This window comes from Telopea speciosissima, chromosome 7 (assembly GCF_018873765.1).
Source record: "Telopea speciosissima isolate NSW1024214 ecotype Mountain lineage chromosome 7, Tspe_v1, whole genome shotgun sequence".
NCBI lineage: Eukaryota > Viridiplantae > Streptophyta > Magnoliopsida > Proteales > Proteaceae > Telopea > Telopea speciosissima.
The window spans coordinates 14089006-14108662 of record NC_057922.1 but is presented as its reverse complement, the minus strand read 5'-3'; positions in this window follow the sequence as shown (position 1 = coordinate 14108662).

The following is a 19657-nucleotide window of genomic DNA, read 5'->3' as shown; positions in this document are numbered from 1 at the left end:
AGATGCATGAATGAATAACCAGCACAGTTAAATGAGCAGTAAACAACAATAAGAAGCCTTCGTTAATCACAAACACTGGCACTGATGAAATTTAAGTCTCAAACGCAAAGACCTTGACGACAGGCTTGCATTTGACCGAAGAATCCACCATTGCAGACACAAAGCACACATACAGAAAGAGAAAGATGTACTACAAGAGTACAGTTGCTTGCCTTGTTTTTTCAGAATCGTAAATGGTTAAGTCGACATTTTCCCGGAAAAGTGGCTAACCAGAGGAGCGAGGGAACCCCTGGCTTATTTATCAATGGATCCAGCTAACTCTTTAACACATCAAACTAAAACTAATGCCAATCACAAACCCAAAGCAAGAGCAAAAGAGAGAGAGAGAGAGCAGATAGCAGAGAGAACCATACCTCGGCCACTCGGGAGACTTGGATCGAGCTTCTCGTGCTTCAATCGGTGAATGGATAACTGAAGATTGGGGCTTCTCAGGAGACTCTGTCTCTATATCTGCAAATGCAAACAATAATAACAGTAAGAAGCGAGAGCGATGAAGAGTCAGAGAGAACAAAGAGGGACAGAGCGAAAAAGAGAGAGAAAGCAGAGAGCAGAGAGAACGAGAGAGAGAGAGAGAGAGAGAGAGCAGTGAGAAGTACCTTCCTCCTTCAGCCGTAGGGTTCCTCTTCGTTCAACTTGCGTGCTGGAGGTTGAAGGCGATGGGGTGCTGGAGGTACAAAACGATAGGGTTCCTCTTCGTTGGAATATCACGATTTTGGAATTAGGGTAGAATTTAGAGTGAGAATCACCCAAATTTCTGATTTATATAGTAGGTACCTCAACAGTATATTTCTCTTTCTTTGTTTTTTTTATTTTATTTTTATGAAAACAGTATATTTCTCTTTGGAATTCACCTAATGAGGTAAATTCTTGTCTGAGTCAATTTTACGTTGACATGAAGAATCACTGATTTTCGTAGAATCCAGTTCACATTCAAACAAACGCTATTTTTTAGTAAGAATCATGAGTCCGTAGACTCAAATTCTTAAGACTTAGCAAACCAAACACTTCCTAAGTGAGTAGAGGTAGAGGCAATGGAATGGAGCATTAGATTAAGACCTTAGAGATTCTTCACTTTTGTCCTTATAAGGACGTAATTCTTCTTTTCATTTTTGAATTTGTGAAGCTGTTTTTATTTATCATGAAATACATAGTGCTTTACAAACTTTTGTCATTCTATTATTAGAGTTAAACTCAGAAGGTATAAATGTGGAGATATAAATAATTGATGGGAAAAAGATCTCTACTTGGTGTTGTTTCCTATGCCCTCTCATAGGGCACCATGAAATGATCCCTCTACCCCCTAGGTAAATACCTAGATATGGTTCTTCATTGGCCCAGATGGCTGTGTAGAGACCATGCGACCAAGTAGAGATCTCTTGTCCATAATTGATATTGATAGAAATTTAAACTTTAGCAATGCTCTTAGTTATACCATTGAAAAATATTAAGGTGAAATCTCAACATACAGTGGGTCATATATTTGAGATAGGTCCCAAATTTGATACATGATTAACCATATGGTATACAACTCATCCAATGATCAGTTCACCAAAACCGACTATCCACATGGCTCAAAATGCTAGACCATTTGATAAGCTTATAAAAAGAAGCTGCTAAAACATAACTTTGCCTCCCCTCTCCTCGCTCCCCCTCCCCCAAGTGCATGTTCTTTCACACCTATACCCAGATCAATTCCATCATACTTTTAATCATTGACATGAGATAGTTTGATTGCGCTCAAATTTTGTAGATATATATGATCATCATCCATTCAAGACTATACTCTCAAAAAAAAAAAAAAAAAACAAAAGGCATACCATTATCATTTATAGAGGCTTGAAAAAACGTTTGAAGGATCAAGGAAGTGAATTCATCAACATGAACTCAACAAGAACCTTTGAAAAAGCAAGAGAAAAAGCCCATGCACAAAGGACCATATAATTGAGATAGACCAACAAATCTTGGCAACTTATATATTATAGGTCTCAAATCTATCCAATGATCAGCCAACCAAATCATCAGTCTACAATTCTAAAAAATGATAGATGTCACACAACCAAGATCATTTCTCCCATTAGATAGGCAAATCAAGAGTTTACTATCAAACCATTAATTTAAACCAAAATACTAAAATTGTTTAAATATGTTGGATAAGAAAAATGTTCCAAATAGCCTTAAATCGAACTGATTGTCTTAAGTTCAGAAAGAAACTCCTCAGAATTGCACAGTAACCATAGGCTCACTTTGCAACGCTTCAACCTATACTTATTAGGACCTCAAGCCTCATGCTATCGTCATTGCATCATAGCCTCTTCATCTTCCTCTATCATCATGAAGTGATAAAAATCAATAATTAGTTCTAGATAGATGCACTGCAAACATAATGCATTATCATTTTCTAATAATCAATATAAGGACTTGGGCCCTTTAATATCATATTCATAAATGCTAGAGGGAGGTGAAATTACCTGGGATGTTACCGACGAAAGCCCGTATAAAGGGATCAACATGTAATCCTAGTATTTTATTATAAGATCCATAGGGTGTTGGTAGAGAAGCCCTGGAAAATAGAACATTTTTGTTGTACTCATGATAAGTGAAAAATAATTTTAAAAAAATTTGAATTACTTACAAAATAACTATAAGATAAAATATATTATATTATAAAAGGAACAGAAGAATTTACAAAATCTATACCTAGGAACCTGGATGACATGATCGGAAGGATGATTATGTAATCCATTTGTTTCATAAGGTTTAAAACCTGGAAGCAAAGGAGTCCTGCAAATATTTTCTTTCTTCAATTATTAATTTTGAAACAAAATAAGAGGTAATAGATATTTTTTTTTAAAAAAGCTACATAATTATACCTAGAAGTTGAGTCAACTTGATTGGAAGACCCGATATTATTCATCTGAACCTGGAAAAATATGCATCAAATAATTTGGAATAGTCAGTTTCCTCTACTATTAATCAATATTGAGGAGGGAGGCAAATCCTGTGGCGGACTTCTAGGAAAAATCGGTGGTAAAAAGAGGGGTATCTCTTCTTTGGTAATGAATGCTCTTCTTGATGACTCTTTGGAGCGGCCCAGATACCGCTTTTCCCCTATTATGTTAAGACGAGATAGTCTCTCATCTTAGTCATTATTTTAGTTGGTGTTTCCTCAACCAAGTTTAATATTTTCTTGTATTCGTCTAGGTATGTCAGGACGTTAATCACTTGTTCTATTTCTTTTCTCTTTAATTTAATCTTGCTAATCTTTAGCAAAAAGGGAAAAAAAAAAAAATCAATATTGAAGATAAGTAACAAACATCTATATAGTTTTATGGGCGAAATTTATTAAAATGACATCTATAAAGGTCTAGAATAGCTCAACTTAGAGGTATTTCATACCTTGCTGTTGCTTCCTGAGCTTCCCCCAGTCTGAAGTCTCAATGTCAAATCCGGATGCGATTGCTGTCATCATTTTCTTTATATTCAGTTTTAAAGAAAAATATGCTTCAAATAATTTGGAATACCCAGTTTCCTCTACTATTAATCAATATTGAGGATAGGTAACAAACATCTATATAGTTTTATGGGAGAAATTCATTAAAATGATAGCTATAAAGGACTAGAATTGCTCAACTTAAGGTGTTTCATACCTTGTTGTTGCTTCCTGAGCCTCCCCCAGTCTGAAGTCTCAATGTCAAATCTGGAAGTGATTGCTGTCATTATTTTCTTTATATTCAGTATTAAGTGTTGGGATTCTATGTGAAAACAATTATCCCACATCCGATGTAAGTAGCCCAATGTGAAGGCTTATAAAGACTTAGGCATTCTCTTCTTAACAGCTAGTTTTTAAGGATGAGTTTTATCCTTAGTCCCATATTAAGAACGGACAAGAAAAGCTTCAGGTTCATACCTCAAAATTGCTTCTGGTGCGTAGACGATTCTTAAGTCCTAATGTTAATTCCAACAAGGGTTTCTGTCATGGTGTTCTCTATACTTAGTATTAAGTTCTTCAAGAAATAAATTTCATTAATGTAAGTCATGAAATCCTTCTAAGAAAAACAAGAATCATAAAACTAAATAGTTCACAGTAGGATGGAATTATACTTTCTTAATGGGCGCATTCACAACAGGTAAGAGAGAAGCTCCTCGGAATGGAATTTCTTTTGCTACTCTTACTTGATTGAGAAGATCCATTGCTTGGGGGCTACACATGGTTAAAAAAGAAGAAGAAAAAAAAACTCAAAAGTAAGATTTCATCAACACAAAATGGGGGGGGGGGGGGGGAAACATAGTCTTATTAATGGATTATAGAAGGACCAGAACCATTCTGGCATTATAGTCTCCCTTGGGAAGAAGTTTTTGGTGGGAAGAAAGGGTTGCCAAATTCTTTCAACTGTAGTGTCCCACTGAGTCTGTTCATGGCATTTTCTTATTTAGTTAGTAGGCAAGTACATTCAATATTGCACAATTTAAGCTAGAGTATCAAATCCAAAAGGTTTAAAAGAAAAGATTCTTACAATGTTTTGAGTTTGCATGGATGGGTTGTACTGGCTCATGTTTGAATCAAACATAATGGGGATTTCAAGTAGCTGAGGATCAACAGGTAACTTCCCCTGTTGTTTCGAGATATTATTATGTTCTGAAAGTTGTGAAGGTTGATCGGGGTTTTGTACATTCTGTGGATCCTGCACATTGTGACTGCAAAAACAAAATAAACAGTCAAATCTAATGGTGTAAAAAGCCCTAGGGCAAGACAGGTTCAGCATGAGCTTGGCAGCATCAATTAGTCCATTATCAACATCATTCCTAAGTTTGAAGGTGCTTCAAAGTTCTGTGGGAGAGGAGTGATATCGGTCTTCTTAGTAATGAGGGCCCGGTCCAAGGCCACTTGGATCATTGAATAATTGTTAGAAGATCAGTCCATACTATTCAAGTTCTATATATAGCTTAAGTCCAGCCAAGGCCTAACACTTAGGCTTGGCCCATATTGCAAAGCAAGTCTATAACTAACATTTCTTAGTATTTATTATGCAACATAAGGGTTTATCTCAGTCATAGAAACTCAATTGGAATAAACATTTGAGATATCGTTGAAGATTTTAGGGTTTGATATGTTGGAAGTATCTTTGTATAGTTTTCCTTTTCTTTTAATAAATTTCTATTCACCCAAAAAAAAAAAAAAAAAAAAATTTACACCGAAAAAACAGCACAATAGCTATAGGAAATATGTACCTTGGGGAATTTTGTTCCCCTGATTGAAGAACCAATAGGGAAGCACAGGCTTGATTCAGTTCTGCTGAGGGAGCTTCTGACTCTTCCATGTTATCAACCACCTGATCATTCTGTTAAAAAGTCAATTAGTATTTTACATAGGATTGGGTTCAGTTATAATTACTTGTTACGTATAAGCAAGATTGAAAAAGAAAAGTTGGCAAGGAGAAGTGATTTTTACTGTTACAGGAGCAGAAGGTTTTGAATTGTTCTCTAAAGGAGGATTAAGTGGTAGCTCTTGGCCTTCATTAGCAATTTCCTGAAGCAATTCCGGATTAAGTGGTAGTTCTTGGCCTTCATTAGCATTTTCCTGAAGCATTTCTGGAACTTCTGCTTCTTCTTCATCTTTTTCATCATCCATTCTTATTGCTTGACTCCTTCCATAAAATGGAAGAAAAGAAACATGTGATGTAGCTTCTAATAAACTAGCAACAGAATATGTTCAAGATTTGTAGAGCTTAACTGACCTTGATGACGACGCATCGCTAATTAGATCGTCCTCTTCTACTTCATCGTCCCAGTCCCACTAAGACATTAAAAAAGATGTCAATGCCGAAGGTGGGGATTAAAACCAATGTTCTTTGTATACTTTTTCGTCTGGGTATGTCTAGACGTAATTCTTGTATATATTTTTTTAATATTAATATAATTCTTTGCTGACCTTTAACAAAAAAATTATGTCGAGATCACCCTTAATATCTATGATAGTAGGGTTCATATATAACTGCATTGGACATTATAAGATCAACTTTTTTTTTTTTTTTTGTTTTTTGGTTGGTGAAGTGGACAATAGAAACCAATGGATTAGAACACTCATCTCAGTATTGATAGCAAGTGTATGGATGGGAAGCAAGGAGATTACAAGGGGGCTGGGGTTGGTTTGCAGAACCTACGGGGAGGGAGGAGAGAGAAGGATGTGACATAATCAGGAGTTTTCCATGGGAGTTTTGGGCGAGGAGAGGTTGTGTAAGGAGTTTAGGGGGTGGTGCTGGGTGGTGGCAGTGGCGCAGTGGTGGGATGGGGGTAGTTGGTGGTGATGGTAGGGTAAGGTGGGAGCAAAACAAGAGATTTTTATCCTCTCAAGTGCAATGAGTTCATCTCACTTAAGCATCCAACCATAAAAGCATGGACAGTGGCATGTTTTTATCCTCTCATTCGACCGAAACTGCACTCGAGCAATGTAGCGAATACTCTCTAGCTCCCTAAAATAAGTGCACTTAATGAAGACATATAACCGCCACATTAGGCTTATTTTTAGTGGCGATATAAAAAATCACCACTAAAAGGTATATACATAGACGATAACAAAAAACCGCCGCCGCATTAGGCTTATTTTTAGTGGCGATAAGAAAAATAGCCACTAAAAGGTATATACACAGGCGATAACAAAAAACCGCCGCCGCATAGCAATCGTGACATCACATTTAATGATCGATGTTACACGATAAAAAAACCGCTGGGAAAAGCTTTATTAGCATTTTCTAATTACCGCCGCTAAAGCTATGATTTATTGTAGTAAGTTGGATAAATACTCCAGTCTTGTTTCCTAACCTTGTCAAAGCCGGATTTCATTAAATTTCTTTGGACCTTTTAAGGCATAAGGAAAATAATCCTCTCCAATTTCCTAAAACTGTGCAGTGCGGTAGTTCGGGATGGAAATGTCGACACATGGCATCTCAGACATCCAAAGGTGTCGAGCTCAACAATAAATAAATAAATAAATAGAAGTCAATGAGCTCGGATTTCTGAGCTGCCACGTGTTGAAATCTCCAATCCAAACTGCCGCACAGCTCAGTTTAGGGAATTGGAGAGGATTAAAATCCTAAATTTAGGGCATAAAATGTTTGACCCTTTTTTTTTTCTTCTTATACCTATTAAAAAAAAAAAAGGTTTAGCCCCTTAATAAACTTTACATCCTTTCTTTTTTACTTCCCAGAAAAACCCAATGTTTACTAGAACATCTAGACTGACCGAGACCAGAGCATTTGAACCGTCAACCTTCTCAACCAAAAAGGTTAGGGGTTTGATTGGTCCGACCAATCAGTCTGATGATCTGATTGGAATAATCTGGTTTATTACAGAACTGAACCATTGTAGAATTGGACCGATAAAGCTAGAAAAGATAAGCATGGTGATCCTTAAACAAGGATGATATACACGGATTGAGATCTGCTATCTAAATAAGGATTATAGATGGATCTATGATCTCAATGTAACATATCTCTTATATACACAAAAGGAAGGATATATATGAAAATTAAGGTAAAAGATCTCTACTTGGTCGCATGGTCTCTACAGCAGCGTTTGGGTCAATGGGTGAGCACGTCTAGGTATCTACCTAGGGGACAAAGATGTCATCTCACAGTGTCTTGTGAGAGGTCGTAGGAAAACACCACCAAGTAGAGATCTTTTTCCCTAAAAATTATTACAAAAAAATAAAAAATAAAAAAAATCAAAAGGCTCGGAGGATGATTGGGTCAATTTACTTGAACATGGATCATCCTTTCGCATGGGTCCTACATACACTCAAAACTGTGTGTGATGTGAGATGCTTGTTGAGGGTATAATAGCCCTCTAAAAGGACAACACCCTCGAGACATTAGGGTTTTGAATTTATACCTTTATTTTGGCATTGTTGGTAGACATCTCCTTTTCGCAGGGTCTAGCTTGCAAGCTTCAACTTGATTCCGTATGACAACCAACAAAAAGCTAAACTTAGACCACCTAACAGAAAGAGAAATTAAGAGAAAGAGAGAGAGAGAGTGAGTTGTGAGGGCTTCACCTTAAGAAGATAAAATGATGAAGAATGAAAATTACAGAAGAAATTAAGGACATATAAAGAGGAGAAAGACTGAACTGTTAGTAATAAATGAGCTCTTAAATGTGTAGAAATATTTCCCATTATTACTTACTAGGTTGAAAAAATGGAAAATTGTCTGGCAATATTAATTCCCCCTATTAATTGTCTAGAGCGGGTTTCTTACACTGTCTGAGTTCAGTTTCGGGTGAATAAGAGAATTTCTTTTGGAATCTTACAGAAGGAGGAGGGGCATTTATGACATATCACACCTTCACATGACCAGTGATATGTGAAAGGGTGTACAATTTTAATTTTGAGCCAACGTTGTACAAATATTTTTCCATAATTGTCCTTGTATTCTTGGTCAATCTTCACAAAATTTTCATGTATGTGATACTGCTAATTCCAATGGCATTTATTAATATAAAAAGGATTTTATTAGTTTAAAATTGAAGAATTTTCCGTTTTTGGGCATTTTAACATCCAAGCAGCTTGGAGGTGGTTCCCACCTAAAACCTAATGGCAAAGAGACCACAGACTTCCTAGGATTTTTCTTTTTTTTAGATGAATGAATAATATATTCAATGAAACCGAGAAATTTGCCCTAAAAAATTAGAGGAAAGAAGAGGATACAAAGGACAAAAAGAACTCATAATCATTGGACAGCAACGCCAACACGTATGAGAATATAAAAAAACCTAGCCTATTGAATGAAGAATGAGTTCCTTCATTTGCATATAAGGAAGTCTAACCTCAACCGTCTAAAGTATTGAAAAACATTCTAGATCTTTTACCAAAACAAAATATACCTTTTTTTTTAATTTTATTTTGCTAGAAGATCATTTGTATTAAGAGAAAGAAAAGGGGAAAAAGAGTGTACAAGCTAGGTCATGAACGATGCCATTCCTTGAATTTGGTATTCATGTAAAACTTTATCCTAGAGTATATATAGGGTGTAATTCGATCATTATTCGATGACAATCTCTAACTTAACATGGTATCAGAGTTTTCTCTCGGTGAAGGAACTGCATGACAGATTCATCAGGGTTGTGCGTCAAAATTTGAAGTGCAACGTTGTGAGACAGTATACGAGTGGCCGGTTGAGATAGAGCTGAAGACATCATGAAGGACATCCCAAAGTTCTTTGCTTGTGCGACAATCAATGGCAAGAGGAAGTGCTTCGTCGGAATGAGAAGCAATTAGTAGACTCATAATTGAGGCATCTTGTTCATGCCAGGTTGTAGCTAGTCAGGGTTGTGCGTCAAAATTTGAAGTGCAACGTTGTGAGACAGTATACAAGTGGCCGGTTGAGGTAGAGCTGAAGACATCATGAAGGACATCCCAAAGTTCTTTGCTTGTGCGACAATCAATGGCAAGAGGAAGTGCTTCGTCGGAATGGGAAGCAATTAGTAGACTCATAATTGAGGCATCTTGTTCATGCCAGGTTGTAGCTAGAGGTGATCTTGAGCACACAACTTACCGTTGCCCGGTAAGATATGGAACTATCTGGGTTTTCCAATACACATAGTTCTTGGAGCATAGTTTCAGATGGAGAAAATGATGAGCCCCTGAGTGATTGAGAGGAGGTGGAGGAGTGGTAGAGGCAGGAATCATGACAGTGTTGGAGTCGGCCATTGGAGAGAAGAGCACCCATGTGATGGAGAAAATAAAAATTATATTTATACTTAAGACTCTTTTACCTAGAGTGATTGAGTTGGTATTCATGTAAAACTCTATCCTAGATTATATATAGGATGTAATCCGATCATTATTCAATGAAGATTAATCTCTAATTTAACACTTGATGAGTTCACCATTAAATTCTAACATATTCTGAAATTTGTACTAGTTGAACGGATCAAGGAAATCATTAGGGCATTTTTTTCCATGAAAAGTCAAAATATTACTGACGCAGTAGAAGATAGGTGGCTAGATTTCATTCTAGCACAAACGACCTCAAATCCACAAGGTAGAAAACAAAGACGAAAACGTCAATTTTCAATAGAGTTTCTGATCATCCTTACAAACCCTAAAGATATCATATATAATAGGTCAAATACAATTCAAAATTCAAATATTACGCCAAAGTTCAATGGCGCCAAAACTCCTCGATCAAAATTGCACAGTAACCATAGGCTCACTTCGCAACACTTCAACCTATACTTATTAGGACCTCAAGCCTCATGATGTCGGCGTTGCAACATATCATCTTCCTCTGTCATGGAGTGATAAGAATCAATAATTAGTTCCTGATAAATACACTGCAAACATAATACAGTATCACTTTCTAATAATCAGCTACTAGAAACTTCTTAGCTAATCGACTGCAAAATTTGATACTTCTTCTCCTATTGACTCATGGCCTGCTTCTGTAGAAGAAGATCTTTCAGTTGATGCCCAAGGAAGACTTAGGTTTCGGTGTTGTTAATTTGTAATTTTGCAGTTCTTTTTGGCAGCTTCCTCTCCCCGTCTGAGGGTCTTTCCGTAGGAGGGGTTAGGTCCAGCAGGTCTTGTTTCTAGTTTCCTAGCTCTTCCAGGTTTTTATATATCCTTTTTCTCATCTTAAAACAATTTTGAATCCTTTTAGCGAAAAAAATACTATATATCAGTCTTATTTATCTCATCAGAGATTTGCATTTGATGGGCCTTTTAATATCATAAATGCTAGAGGGAGGTGAAATTACCTGGGATGTTACCGACGAAAGCCCGTATAAAGGGATCAACATGTAATCCCAGTATTTTATGATAAGATCCATAGGGTGTTGGTAAAGAAGCCCTAAAAAATAGAACATTTTCATTGTATTTATGATAAATGAAAAATAAAAATTTTTTTTGTTGAATTACTTACATAATAACTATAAGATAAAATATAATGTAAAAGGAACAGAAGAATTTACAAAATCAATACCTAGGAACATGGATGACATGATTGGAAGGGTGATTATGTAATCCATTTGTTTCATAAGGTTTAAAACCTAATGGCAAAGGAGTCCTACAAATATTTTCTTTATTCAGTTATTAACTCTGAAACAAAAATAAGAGGTAATAGATTTTTTTTTTTTATTTTAAAAACAACTACATAATTATACCTAGAAGTGGAGGCAACTTGATTGGAAGACCCAATATTATTCATCTGAACCTGGGAAAATTATACATCAAATAATTTGGAAGAAATTCATTAAAATGATATTAATAAAGGACTAGAATAGCTCAACTTAGAGGTGTTTCATACCTTGCTGTTGCTTCCTGAGCCTCTCCCACTCTGAAGTCTCAATGTCAAATCTGGAAGCGATTGCTGTCATCATATTCTTTATATTCAGTATTAAGTGTACATCGGATGTAAGTAGCACGATATGAAGGCTTATAAGGACTTGGGCATCCTCTTCTTAACGGCTAATTTTTAAGGATGAGTTTTACCCGAATCCCACATTAACAAAGGACAAGAAAAGCTTCAGGTTCATACCTCAGAATTGCTTCCTGTGGGTATACGACGATGAAGTCCCAATGTTAGTTCCAGCAAGGGTTTCTGTAATGGTGTTCTCTATACTTAGTATTAAGTTCTTAAAGGAATAAATTTCATTACTGTAAATCATGAAATCCTTCTAAGAAAAACAAGAATCATAAGACTGCTCCTCGGAATAGAATTTCTTTTTCTGTTCTTACTTGACTAAGAAGATCTGTTGCTTGGGTCCTACACATGGTAAAAAAAAAAAAAAAAAAAAAAAAATTCAAAAATTCAAAATTTTGATTTCCAGGTTATTTGTTATTGTAAATGCTTCATTCTTCCAAAGAAAAACTTAAATTCTACATTTAGCTACATAAATGTTAAACATTACAACAAAGTTAGGACCTTTTTGGCATTATAGTCTCCCTTAGGTAGAAGTTTTTGGTGGGAAGATACGCTTGCCAAACACTTCCAGCTGTAGTGCTGCACTGAGTCTGCAAATCATGACATCCTTCAGCAAGGTTTTTTAAGAACTGTAAATAAGAACTTCTAAGAAAAACAAGAATCATAAGACTAAATTGTTCATAGTAAGAAGGGATTATACTTTCTGAATTGGCACATTTGCAGCAGGTGAGTTAGAGGCTCCTTGAAATGGCATATTTGCAGCAGGTGAATTAGAGGCCCCTTGAAATGGATTTTCTTTTTCTGCTATGACTTGATTGAGAAAATCTGTAAATTGGAATGATTTGGGCCTACACATGGTAAAAAAAAAACACTCAAAGATATGATTTCATGTCATGTGATAATAACCAGCTTATTTGTTTTTGTAAATGCTTCATTCTTTTCATACTTAGGCTGTGTTTGGTATGCATTCTAGATAATTTTGTATTCTCGAAGATAAAAACAATTATTTTTGTCATTTGAGAATGCGAAATCGATCTAGATTCTAAATCTAGCTATAAAGTATTGAGGTAATATCCCACATCGGTTGTGAGTGCTCCAACTATCAAGTATAAGAACCACGAGAGGCCACCCCATTATGAACCAATTGGTTTTAAGATGGAAGCTTAATATGATATCAAAGCAGGTACGTTTGGCCTCCAGTGATGATGGGTCTTGCTCCACCCATGAAGACAGAGCCTAGAAGAGACCTGCACGTAAGGGTGAGTATTAAGGTAATATCCCACATTGGTTGTGGGTGCTCAGACTATCAAGTATAAGAGCCACAAGAGGCCATCCCACTTTAAACCAATTGGTTTTAAGATAGAAGCTTAATATAAAGATTCATCTACACCAAGGCATTGTTTGGTATGCATTCTTGGAATGCATTCTAAGTCGATTTCACATTCTTAGACGATAAAAACAACTAAATGAAAGAAGAAAAAAAAAACGCAGCCTAAATGTGTCTTTATATATCATATATAGGTATCTCTAAGCATGAAGTGTGTAGAAGACAATGAAAATAAATAAATAAATGTAAAACATTACAACAAAGTTATCAACGGATTATAGATGGAGCAGGACCTTTTTGGCATTATAGTCTCCCTTGGGAAGAAGTTTTTGGTGGGAAGATAGGGTTGCCAAACTCTTCCAGCTGTAGCGTCACACTGAGTCTGCTCATGGCATTTTCTTATTCAGTTAGTAGGCAAGCAGATTCTATATTGCACAATTTAAGGGTATCAAATCCCAAAGGTTTAAAAGCAAAGATTCTTACAATGTTTTGAGTTGGCATGGATGGGTAGTACTGGCTCAGGTTTGAATCAAACATAATAGGGATTTCATGTAGCTGAGGATCGACAGGTAACTTGCCCTTTTGTTTCGAGTGTTCTTGCCTGCAAAAACAAAAGAAAGAATATAATATTTCTAGAAGAACCTTGGGTTGTGGGGATGCTGTGCAGTGGGTTTTCTCTTCCTCTTAAGTATTTTAGAGGTGCTTCTGTGTGGAACTTAATCAGGTCCAAAGGAAATGAAGTTCCTTGGGGGGAAAGCTGTGTGGTTCAAACTCTATATTCCAAGACATAGTTTTATTACTTGGAGGGCTCTATATTAACTCAGGAATTCCTTCTCCATAACAATTTAAGAATTTCAAATTGTTGTCTATGTTAGAATATCGTGGAAGACATTGATAACCTATTTTTCATATGCTCTTTCTCTCTGAGAGTTTGAAAAGGGGTGCTCCAGATGTTGCTCTTCTCACAATAATTCCTCTTGCTTTGGGGGTGTATATATGGAAGTGGATTAATAGAGAGTTCAAGGGTAAATCAGTTTGTAATCAGGTGGTCAAGAGAGCTTTTAGGGTTTCTATCTATTGGATTTGGTGGGAGAGAAGTGTCGGTGGTCTTCTTCATGATGCAGACCCAGACAAAGGCCACTTAGACCATCGAATAATTGTTAGAAGAACGGCTCGTATTCAAGCTCTAAAGCTCAAGTTCAGCCCAAGGCCTAATACTTAGGCTTGACCCATAATACAAAACAAACCTATAACCAACATTTCGTAGTCTTTATTATACAATGCAAGGGTTTAACCTCAGCCATAGAAACTCAATTGAAATCGACAATTGAGATATCATAGGAAATTTTAGGGTTTGATATGTGGGAAATAACATTTCAGGTTCTTAGTACATGAACAAGTATCTATAAGATATGGAGTTTCATCATCCATGGAGTTTGAGATAAAGAAAAACGTCAATCGTCTCATTGTTTCGAATTCAGATTGTGCAAAGAACTGTCATATTGTATCCTTCAGATTCAGCTTGTTGTTGTATGTTTTGAGTTTTGTTGGTTTCTCTCTTTGTTACCCTGTAGGAAAATTCCTATTCACCCAAAAAAAAAGTTACACTAAATAGTTATAGGAAATATTTACCTTGGGGAATTTTGTTTCCCTGATTGAAGAACCAATAAGGAAGCACAGGCTTGTTTCAGTTCTGTTGAGGGACCTTCTGACTCATCCAGGTTATGAACCACCTGATCATGCTGTTAAAAAGTCAAACCAATTAAGTCAATTACTATTTTACATGGGATTGGATTAAAAGTAATAATTTCTTACTCTACAACCTGCTTTCTAATGTCACCATTTAGCAGCTAAATATCATTTTTATGGTCAATAAATTGGCGAGGAGAAGTGACTTTTACTGTTGCAGGAGTAGAAGGTTTTGAATTGTTGTCTAAAGGAGGATTAAGTGATAATCCTCGGCCTTTGTTAGCAATTTCCTGAAGCAATTCCGCAACTTCTGCAGCTTCTTCATCTTTTTGATCATCCCTTCTTTTTGCTCGAGTCCTTCTATATGTGATGTAGCTTCCAAACAAGCAATATGTATTAGAAAGTACAAATCAATGTCAATTGCTACCTCTACAACTACAAATTATTTTTGATAGCACAAAAAGCAATAAATTGAGAGATTATATAGCAAAGAGAAACCCTATTAGGGTTTAGATCTCGGATCCAGATCTTCTACGGTCCAGTTGCTCAAGCAGCCATAGCAGCGCAGACCATGTGAGGCGTGCATTTATCGCCTTACCCCTGCCCGAGCGACTTTCTCGAGCAGGGGTAAGGCGGTCATTGCGTGCCTCATTGTGCCTGCGCTGCTATGACCGCTCGGGCACCTGCGCCGTAGAGGATCTATTTCCTGAGAACTCACATGCGATAATAATTGTAAGTTGTCATTATGGCGCGTGGTTTTTAAAATGGTAAGACTTCTAAGGAAACTAAAATACATATTGATCAATATCAACCATACAAAAATACCTGCAAGCTATTACAGATTGAAAACTTTTGAGTGAATGGAGTTTTAGATGAGGGAGATTGATGGTTTCATGTACTACCATTCTTCCATATTGTGATTAATCCATATTTGTGATTTGAAACTCTGTCTTCTCCCTCCCATGTTTAAGGGATGGAAAACATGGTTTTAGTGCACAGTATTGGAACGGGTATCGATAACCTGTAAAATCGATACAATATCGGCCTGGATTGGTTGTATCAAACAAAATTATCCCTGATTCTCCTTTAAAAAAATGAGTTTTCTGACCATTTTACCCTGTGTTTGTACCGTGCTACTGATACGGTATCGGCACAATATCGATATCAGTGACTAGCAAAACCGATACGTATCATTTGATACGGGTGATACGATACCGATACTTATAACCATTATGGAAAGCTATAAATTTACTTATCTCAATTAAGAAGAAATTGATCTAATAGATGCTCCATAAAGGCAACAGAATATGTTCAAGATTTGTAGAGCTTAACTGACCTAGTTTCTCTTGGCAATTGCAGTTTCACCTTCTTGGACCTTGATGATGACGCATTGCTAGTTAGATCGTCCTTCCCCAGTTTGTCGTCCCACTAAGACATTCAAAAAGATGTTAATTATGATTATAACTATTAAAATCAATGTACTAATTCTTGTACAATCTTTTTTATATTAATGTAATTATTTGTTGATTTTTACCAACAAAAAAATAAATAAATATATATATATGTATGTGAAGTAATTGGTGTTGAACTAAAACTATACTTGCATGGGACATTATAATATAAACTTATCGCGGCTAAAGCTATGATTTCTTGTAGTAAGTTGATTAGTATTCCAGATCTGGATCGTCTGCTGCCGCCTGTCCGTGTTGTAGGCATGTTTCGTCACATAGGTAGGAGTGCAATGACCGTCCTACCCCATCCGGGCAAGGCGATCAAGCAATGGGTAGGTCGGTCATTGCGCCCCTGCCTCTATGAGGAAACATGCCCACAGCATGGGCAGGTGACGATAGAGAATCCAAACCAGGTTTTTATCCTAACCCTGTCAAAGAAAGATATATTTCATTAAATTTCTTCAGGCCCTTTATGGTCTTAGGAAATATTTTTTATTTTTTATTTTTTGGGATAAAATTAAGGCATGAGATGTTTGGCCCCATAATAAACTTTACATACTTTCTTTTTACTTCCATGGAATGAAACAATATTCAACCAAAAAGGTTAGGGGTTCGAATGGTCCGACCAACCAGTCTGATGATCTGATTGGAATATATAGTCTGGTTTATTACAAACCATCATAGAATTGGACCGGTAGACCGGTAGAGAGAAGATTAGCAAGGTGATCCTTAAGCAAGGATCGAGATCTGCCATCTTCATAAGTATTATAGATGGATCTATGATCTCAATATAACATATATTCTCTTATACACAAAAGAATACGAAGATTATTACAAAAAAAGAAAAAAGAAGTTCGGAGGATGATTCGGTCAATTTACTTGAACATAGATCACCCTTTTGCATGGGTCCTATACTCAAACTGTGATGGGAATGTAGCTCGTCTCCAAGCAGCCCAGCACGCCCAGGGTGCTGCCAGCCTTTGGGTTGTGCCACACACATCCCTAGTCGTGCGCTGAGATGTGTGCTGCATAGCTCAACCGCTGGATGCCCCCTAGCAGCACTCTGGATGCTTGGCTCCCGAGAGACGATCCTGATCCAATGTGAGAAGTTTGTTGAGACATTAGGATTTTGAATTTATACCTTTCTTTTGGTAAAGCACTGAATCTCACTGCTATCTGATTTTCCATTGTTGGTAGACATCTCCTTTTCGCTGATTCTATCTGTTAACCAACAAAAAGCTAAACTCAGAGCACCTTACAAAGAGAGAGAAAGAGAGAGAGAGATTTTATTAATAGTATGAACTTGACCTTGTGAGGGCTTCACCTTAAGAAGATAAAATGATAAAGAATGAAAATTACAGAAGAAAGGACATATAAAGAGGAGAAAGACTGAACTCTCTTACTACTATTGACCTCTTAAATGTGTAGAAATATTTCCCAATATTACTTACTAGGAAGCAAAAAAATAGAAAATTTTCTGGCAATATTAATTTCCCCTATTAATTGTCTGAGAGAGGGTTTTTTACACTATCGGAGTGCAGTTTCGGGTGAATAAGGGAATTTCTTTTGGAATCTTACAGAAGGAGGAGGGGCATTTATGACATATCACCTCCTCATGTGAACAGTGATATGTTAAGCGGTGTACAATTTCATTTTTGAGCTGGCGATGTAATCTTTTTCCTAGTCAACCTTCACAAAATTTTCATGCATACGATAGTATGATACAGCTAATTCCTATGGCATTTATTTAAAATAAAAAAAGGATTTCATTAAATTAAAATTAAAGAATTTTCATTTCTAGGCAATTTAACAACCAAGCAGCTTGGAGGTGGGTCCACCTAAAACCTAATGGCAAAGAAACCCACAGACTTCTTAGGAGGTAGGATTTTTTTTATTTTATTTTTTGAATGAATGAATAATATATTCAACGAAGTCTAGGAATTCTTTACCCCCAAAATAATAAAAAAGAAAGAAAGAAAAAAAAAAAAAAAAAAAAACAGGTGGAGAAAACTCCACAACACAACCAAGAGTCTATCCTTACAGTTGAATCAAACTGCAAGGAAAATCCGAAAAAGATACAAAGGACAAAAAGAACACAGGAATTAAAATAACATTGAAAAAAAAAAAAAAAAAAAAAGCCTATTGAGTGCAGAATGAGTTCCTTTGTTTGCTAAAATAGAAAATTCTAATTGTTTCGATGAGTGAACATGATGTTGTTTAAAATAACTACTATAGAAGGTTTTATTTGTTAGACGTTCTGAAAATGCAAATTGTACTTTAGCCATGCATCCTGTGACGTGAGAACAAGTCGTCGTAGTTTTTATCCAATAAAAAAGTCATCTAGGGATGCCTAGACGTTAATTTTTTACTATTTTTCTTTTTCTTTTTTATATACTCTTTGCTGATTTTTAACCCAAAAAAAAAAAATTATCTTGAAGAATATTAATTCATTACCAAGAAATCAAAAAAGGCGATGGAGTAGTCAAGTGCCTAGCGCACTTGATAGCTAGTGGTGCGTAAAGATCCATTGCTATCAGGAGGTCTTGAGTTCAAGCCTACATCCCCCATACCTATAAAAAAAAAATAAGTCGATGGAGGGAAAGAATATACAGAAAGGGTTAGAGATAACACTCAAGTATAGAATATACCCTTGAGCACCCAAAACAGCCCCAAAAGTTAGAGGTTGTGTTTTGTTGGATGCAATAGGTATTTTCCATTTACACGTGAGATAGGAATTGCATGCAGAGTATTCTCCTTCTCTCTCCTAAAACTCGTAGGGCCTCTTTCTCTCTCTCTCTTTCTCTCTCTCTTCTTTCTCTCTGACTTTTGAGTTAGGATTTTTAACCCTAACCATGTGGAGAAGAAAGTCTCCTCCCACGTTGCACAGAGTTGCTGCAAAGATCCATTGTGTTCCCTACCATTATTGGATGAAGGAAAAAATCGTATTCCTTAGGAGGTGATGCACTTGTGGTACATTAGGAAACTCTTGGCCCTTCCATATAATGGATTCAATACCCTAACCCTACATGATGAGAGTTGATCTTTAAAAGCTCCGTAGAAGGATTCCATATTGCATTAAATGTTAAAACTAGGACATGATAAGTGTTTCTCAAGAATCAATTGGGTGATTGAACATTGTATGATATATTGGTACTTAACTCCAATTAAGAAGAGTCCCAGGTGACAATATCTGAAAATAGAAAACATAAAATGATAATTACTTTTGCATGGGATCATAGATTCATAGTTATCAAGGCGAGAAGGCGATGTGACATTTTAGAGGGCCAAAAATCAAGACAACACCACCACGGTGGTAAGGCGTCCAAAGAGCCTAGATGCCATGACGACGCCTAGGCAATGCCTTGATTATATGCATAGATTCGATGATTTACTTCACAGATAAACTCTGGCTCAAGTTTATGATGGCCCAGCTCGGCTACCTACCGTGCATTCCATCAATTCTGAAGCTTTTGACGTATCGATCAAGTACCTAACACAGAGCATGATCTAACGTAGAGCATGAGCCCTATGGACCTTAAGAATAAAGGCTTAAAACCAACATGACTGTTTTCACATGCCATGGTTTAACAGAAATTTGGTCCATTTACTGTCATCCCCGATCAAAGGATTATCACACAAAGGCTGCATTTTTTGACAAATTCTGCGATTGAAGCACTTGCAGGGGGGATTGGGGTGAGTTAAAGATAGAAGGA